This window comes from Dermochelys coriacea, chromosome 18, assembly GCF_009764565.3.
Source record: "Dermochelys coriacea isolate rDerCor1 chromosome 18, rDerCor1.pri.v4, whole genome shotgun sequence".
In the NCBI taxonomy this organism is placed as follows: Eukaryota; Metazoa; Chordata; order Testudines; family Dermochelyidae; genus Dermochelys; species Dermochelys coriacea.
This window is the reverse complement of record NC_050085.1, coordinates 15,103,513-15,110,603: the sequence shown is the minus strand read 5'-3', so window position 1 is coordinate 15,110,603 and position 7,091 is coordinate 15,103,513. Positions and strand designations below refer to the sequence as shown.

At 43.5% G+C, this 7,091-nt stretch overlaps 1 protein-coding gene across 7 annotated transcripts in view; it reads left to right on the top strand.

Annotated features, from left to right (window-relative positions):
- Positions 1 to 1,332: 1,332 nt before the first annotated feature.
- Positions 1,333 to 7,091, top strand: part of LOC119844933 (uncharacterized protein C1orf159) — a 70,700-nt gene continuing 64,941 nt past the window's right edge. For 3 of the 7 annotated variants that reach the window (XM_043499770.1, XM_038376418.2, XM_043499773.1), the window contains exons 1-2: positions 1,521 to 1,644; positions 3,606 to 3,730. The gene's annotated coding sequence lies outside the window, so the exon portion shown is untranslated. Of the gene's footprint in view, positions 1,645 to 3,605; positions 3,731 to 7,091 lie in introns of all 7 variants that reach the window. The other 4 variants (XM_043499771.1, XM_043499772.1, XM_038376415.2 and 1 more) reach the window with 3 other exon arrangements.

The following is a 7,091-nucleotide window of genomic DNA, read 5'->3' as shown; positions in this document are numbered from 1 at the left end:
TTAATGTACGCTGGACATAGTATTTAAAAGAAGTTTTCAGACATTGGAATTTTCTTAATTAGCCAACCGGCAGTTTCTCTATCTAATTTTCCATAATCTAGGCTTATCACAGAACACAGGATTTTATAAAATTGTTGCCTTTATCAGTTAGCCCTATAGGACAAATTTTGTTCTGTTACAATGACATTGCTTGGTCATAGAGAGAGTAATTGCTCTTCCCTTATTTTAAAAGATGTCCATTATTTCTTATCCGACAGAATAAATGAACATAATGTCTCCATGTCCTATGCACAGGTCAGAGAGGGGAAAAAAATAAATCATGATACTTTCCCAATCTCTGTCCACTCATTGGAACAAAATGAGATGCCATCGACAATATTCTGTACATCTTCATAATGTGATTGTCCCTCTTCTTGCTGGCTTACATCAGCAATGAAATAGTTAAGTGATGTCATGTAATGTATCATGTTTCAGAGTTCACATCACATTGAGATGTTCACATGTCTCAGAGATAATGGTTTTAGTCTGTCTGCAGGCACCATTTCTGTTTACACTTGGATCACATTTTGATTTCCCTTTGCATTCATAAGATCTAGAGGGGTTTTTTTTAAGTGACAACTTAGGTTCTGGAGCACAAAATGGCAGTCTCCAAAGAATAGTGCCACCTTGCTAGCCCATTTTGACTCCTGGTCCAGTATGCCAAGCAAGAATGCCCCTTGTCTCATATTTCAGCAATAATCAGTCGAAGGATCAGACATGGATACCACGGTGGGTCTGCGTAAATAAACTCTGCAGGGTGGGTGTCATCCTTTTGGAAATAAGCTTCATCCCAGATTTCACACATCTTTCCTTGAAATCGGGGTGCTCACGAGGGTTGCGACGCAGATGTCATGGCACAACCAGGTGGCGTCAAGACACTTGCGTAACTTCTGCAGCATTTGGGGGAGCTCCCTACACAATGGGGACAGCCCCTAAAAATCCTGGAGGACCATCTCCCTCTTCCCCCACCCATTTATCCTGAAAACGCCTGTCTGGACCCCATTTCGTTGCACCCATTTTGTATCTGACTTGATGAGGTGGGGAAAGAGGGTCCAACTCTGTGGTTCTCCCCCCCCCCCCACTTACCACCCTACTCCTCCCCAACCCAAGTGGTACCAGAGTCCAGTACCAGGCTCGTGGGGTTCCCCAGCATAGGGGGCTGTTCCCTACCCAGCATCTCTTCCCCTCACCTGCTCCCTCCTCCTCCTCCAGGGGCGTCTCTGTCTCCTAGCAACGTACAAAATGGCTGGGCGGCGCGGCGATTTCTGGGAATTATAGTCCTGGCACCCCCGAGCCTCTCATCCCTTACCGAGGCGAGGGACTATATTTCCCAGGAGGCATCGCGCTCCGGAGAGGGTAGCTCGTCGAGGCGGCGCCGCGGCGGGGTTCCCTGCGGAGTGAGGGGACACAGGTGGAGGGAAGCGCGGAGGGCGCTGGGAATTGTAGTTTCGAACCCGGAGAGACGCTCCAGAGCCAGCGGGCTGGAGGGCAGAATAGGACTACAAGTCCCAGGGGGACGCAGGAGGGAGTGGGCTGGACGCCGCTTGAGGGCGGGGGGTACGAAAGGGAACCTGCTGGCGGAGGCTCTGGAGGTTCCTCACTCAGGTGAGGGGGTGGCTGTGGAGAGGGGCCTGAACCCCTCCTGGGCCTGCAGGGTTTGAAACCGCCCAGGCGACACTCCGCTGTCCCCCCATCTGTCCCGCGCTCTGGGGGCTCAGGCCTGCCGGGTGCCCCAGCGTGGGGGGCGAAGGGGAGGGCTCGGGCTCCCCCGCATCTTGGGGTGTAGAAAGCGGGGACGATGAGGGCTCGGGCCCCCCACATTCTCTGGGGTAGGAGCCAAAGACTCTGCCTCCCTCTGCAGTTGGGGGAGAGACTAAAGCCCCCATATTTTGTGGGGGGACAAGTCGGAGAGAAGGCCAGGCGCCCCCCCCGCCATCTTCCATACTTGGGGGGACAACAAGAGGATGGGGAATGACTAATGTCCCTTTTTTACTTCGGTGGGATGAGGCATGAGGAGGAGAAATGCCCCAGTGTCTCTTCTTGTAACCCCCCCCCCCCCCATATACTCACCTTTTTTTAGGGGGCACAGATATTTGGGATTCAAATGGCTCCACTGCCTTGTCCGGTAACCCCCTCAATACATCCACCTTTCTGGGGGTGGCGGGCTCACATTTTGGGGTTTCATTTACTGGCTTTGCTCAACCTGCTTTAATCAGAATGAGGAAGGCTTAAAAAGTAAACTAAGTTTGAATGCGACTTAAAATTTGGCATTAAAACAGGCATGGCAAAAATGATTCGTCTTAGGATCTTCTAAAAAAACCCAAAACCTTGATAAAAACAAATGCCTGTCTTAACCCTAGTAATTAGTGAAATTCCTGAAATGGGAAGGGGAAGGTGCACAAAGGTTTCAAAGCTGCAGACAGAAAATAGTTTGTTGTAATATATTTAGCAAGCAATGTGAACCACATAAAAATAGGGGGTGTGGAGAATACATTCCCTGGCAAGGAAGCTACTGTACATTTTAACTTGGGGAGCGGTTGCAGCATTTGGTATGTAAGGGGAAGCCAAGGAAATAGAAATCTCTCTTTTCTTCCCAATCCTTACAAATAAATTATATAAAATCCAGATCTCTCCCAAGACAAGGAAATGCCCACATTTTAGGCTGATTTGACAGTACAGAATCTCTCTCCAATGACAGAATTTTTGTAATATATTCTTAATTTGAAAAAGTGGGTTTTTTTCTTATGATAGTTTGGCGGTCCTGGATTTTAGGTTTTGTTTTCAGGAAGTATTTTTAAAGTGTTCAGAGTAGCAGCCGTGTTAGTCTGTATTCGCAAAAAGAAAAGGAGTACTTGTGGCACCTTAGAGACTAACAAATTTATTTGAGCATAAGCTTTCGTGAGCTACAGCTCACTTCATCGGATGCATTGAAGTGAGCTGTAGCTCACGAAAGCTTATGCTCAAATAAATTTGTTAGTCTCTAAGGTGCCACAAGTACTCCTTTTCTTTTTTAAAGTGTGTTTGCCAGTTTAATTTCTTTAATTGCACAAGATCAGGCTTACTAAGTATCTAAAAGCATTTCTAAAGCACCTGTAACTGGAGTATGTAACTATACTTTGGCAACAAAACCCTGCCAACATTAATTTCTCTCATCAAACTTTGAAGGTATCTGTAACAATTGTCATTGTAGAAGCAGTTATTGCAAACTTCTGGCTGACTGAACAATGATGGCAGTTTTGAGTCACCCAGTGGCTGCTTTATGCACATTCGAATTATGTAACTCCCTTCAGTAGAAACAAGGCTTAAAGTGAGTGTAACTTTCCATTCTTGTAGATGTCATGAGAGTCTGTTTCAATGCTTGCAGGAGGCCTCAAATATACTTAGGGTCAACTCTGTAGGTCCCAACTAAACTAGCACTGTCCTTATCATGGGTATGTGTTAGGAGAGCAGGAAAAACAGGTAAGAGGATCTGGAAAAACAAGTCGTCTTTTTTTTTTTAAGCTTTCCTTTGTAAGGGATTGCGATAAGCACGGCCCAAATAATTGCCTGTCCTTCTACTGGTGTAGGTGTCTTGCTACAATTATTTGAGATATGAATGAGAACCTAGCAGTACACCATGTTAAATTCCTCCTTCCTGAATAAAAGTGTTTGTGGAAGATCCAGTACTTCAGTATGAACCTCTGAAAAATTGGTAAGTGAGAGTTTTTTGGTCTTTGCCAAGTATGTGATTTATGAAACTGGGATCTAATTTATTTTGCCTGTATGATATCCTGACAGTTATGAGCAGGTCACTTCAGAACTAAAAATACATTTGGCAGCAGAATGGAGTTGATAAAATTTCAAAATCTTATCTGATAACCACCTGAAATGAATGCACCAAATTTTTACCACCCACTCCCTTCCTTTTTCTTTCTTTTTTTGTTTTGTTTGGCCTGTATCTGGGGAAAAAAGCAAACAAATTTGTGGATACAATTCTTTCATAATACTTAGTCCTGCCGTGAGTGCAGGGGACTGGACTAGATGACCTCTTGAGGTCCCTTCCAGTCCTATGATTCTAATACTGGACACAATGCTAAAAATGCACCTAAGTTAGTATAACTGATGACTATCCTTAAATTAAGTTTTGTTATTTTTAATAAACCTTAAGTTACAGAAGCACCCCTGCATCCAGGAAAGGGATAATTTTCTGGTTGTCAGGCTACAAGAGCCAAATAAATACTGCAGAGTAAAAATGAAAAGAATGTAGCTTATGCCTATTTGAGCACATGAGATCAGAGCTGACAATAACTTAAGGTTTTAGTTTTCATTTTTAGCATTTTATGATAGGAAGTATCTAACGTTTAAGGATATGATTCTGTCATTGAGGTCATGGATTCCATGGCTTTCTGGGACCTCTGGGACTTCTTCTGGGACAGAGCCAGAGCAGCGGCCGCTGGAACAGCTAGCCGGTGGTCAGCGCTGGGGCTGCCAGAGCAGTGGCTGCCCGGTCAACCCCAGGGCCACTGAAACAGCTGACTAGCCCCTGCAACAGTTGGCTGGTGGTCAGCCCTGGAGCTGCCAAACAACTGACCAGGGTTCAGCCCTGGGCCCACCGGAGCAGCAGCTGGGGTTGGGTCAGCTAGAGCAGCAGTGGTCAACCCCTGCCACAGGAGCAGTGGAAGTGCTGGAGCAGCTGCAAACCCCGGCAGCACTCTCTTTGCCTCCCCTCTTCTCCCCTCCCCTCCCCTCCCCCGGGTATTTTTAGGAAAAGTCAGGGGACAGGTCACAGGCTTCCATGAATTTTGCTTATTGCCTGTGACCTGTCCCTGACTTTTCCTAAAAATACCTGTGACAGAATCTTAACCTTACTACTGTTTAATTATAATATCTGTGTTTCAAAATAAAGGATGTTGGCACTTACGGTATAAATACTTTTAGTCTGGGCTCCAGTTGTGTGTCCTTTTTTTTAAAAACCGAAAGTGAAAGCCCTGCCAAATGTAGTACTCACCAGAGAACTGTTTTCCTAATTTGCTTGTAATTTGTTTCATTATGCATTGTATTCTGAATAAGCTATCTCCTCCTGTTATAATGTCATTCTAAAGTCAACGGTATTACATTTCTGATTGCATAGGGCAGTGTTTCCCAAACTTGGGACACTGCTTGTTCAGGGAAAGACCCTGGTGGGCCGGGCTGGTTTGTTTACCTGACGTGTCTGCAGGTTCGGCCGATTGCGGCTCCTACTGGCCGCAGTTTGCTGCTCCAGGCCAATGGGGGCTGTGGGAAGTGGCGGCCGGTACGTCCCTCAGCCCGTGCCGCTTCCTGCAGCCCCCATTGGCCGAACCTGCGGATGCAGCAGGTTAAACAGACTGGCCCGGCCCGCCAGAGGCTTTCCCTGAACAAGCGGTGTCCCAAGTTTGGGAAACACTGGCATAGGGGATGCAGTAACTTTTCCCTCTAGTTAAAGTGCTGGCCATGGTGTTAGTAATAAGCCTATTAGTATTTGATAGCTAAAGACCCATGGAAAATGAATTGCATGGTCTTGATTTATTTTCTTGTGGATGGATGTCCACAGCACAAACTACCATCAAAGTTGGTGCCCTATTTGGCTGTCTTGCACTTTGATTATCATGGAGAATGAACTACTACAAGCTGTCTTTGCACAAGGTACTCAAACATTTGCAGCAAAGCTTAAGGAACTTTCATATGTTTCACCTGTTTTATTAATAACAAATTTGAGTTTCTAATTCTGTCTGACTCCTTTCATGAGCGTTACTTTTCATTTAAACAAAATATATGATGTTACCAGCATCGCTTCACTGAATGTCCTATGCCTAATCCGATCAAGTATTCTTAATATATATACAGGTTTCCACTCTTCTGCATTTATTTGCTAATAGATATTTCTATGAGCAAACATTGGTTCAAATAAAATATAAAAGATGCCTTTATAGTTTGAGAGGCAGAAAGATCAATTCACTGGAAAGATTCAAAGGCATTTTTATCCAATGTCCTATTTCTGCTTTAACAGCTGTAGGGGAGATGTTCTAGTTCAGTACAATCATTAGCAGCTGTGAACAAGTAGCTGTCCATAAATGTAATTGTCTCATTGTTGATTAGTACTCTAATGTATTTCAGGGATGGAAATACAAGAGGTGTGTGGAGCCTATAGCATAAACTTGTGCCCAACAAGAATAAGTACCAGTCATTCTGAAAGCATCTAGTTACTGATGTTTTCTTGTGCGGAAGATATTACATTTTTCTTTCCTGAAAGATAAATATATTTAGATGACAGGAAAATACTTATTTAAATAGTTTTCTACTTTCTCTTCGATATTTAACTTTAGTATACTAATGAAGCAAGTATTGACAGACATTTGTGTGTAGAGTCCAAAGTGATGAAAAATTGATCAGCATCTGGCTATAACAGCTGAGGACATTTTCTCAATGGAAGTCTTATATAATCAAAGAGGCAATATTTACCTTTTTGAGGAGCGTGAGGTATAGAAGATAAGACGCATTCTGTCTCTGAGAGTTGGATATATTAATGAAACTTAAAAAATATTAAAGCTATACACACCGTCAACAAAAGCTTTTTAAAGATACGGAATTGATTGCAGTGTTGAACTGCCTTGAAAAGTATCAAGAGTAGTGTTGTCCTTCCCATACCTTTTATAGCAGCTGAAAATCTGGCCTAAAGTGCTTGTATCCTGTGTAGGTAGCTCTATAAGGACTCCATGTGATGAATATATTTTTGAGTCAAATGTTTAAAATGAGAACGGGTCTACTACCACCAGAAAATTCTAGTCAACATGCTTCCTTAAAGCCCACAAGGACCTGGATTTGATTTTGGTAACGATCTGGGCATTGACCAAACAATTTTTTTTATGTTATGACATTTTTGGATCTTGTTTGTCAATTGCACTGTGAGTTACGAGCAAAGGTTTTAAAACTTCTTGTTTACTATAAAAACATGGAAAACATAGGCTATTTTAAACTGGAATATTTTCCACAAGATAGGTCATTTTGAAATGTTTACCCTTGTCTTGTGATTAAAACCAGTATAATCTGTATTA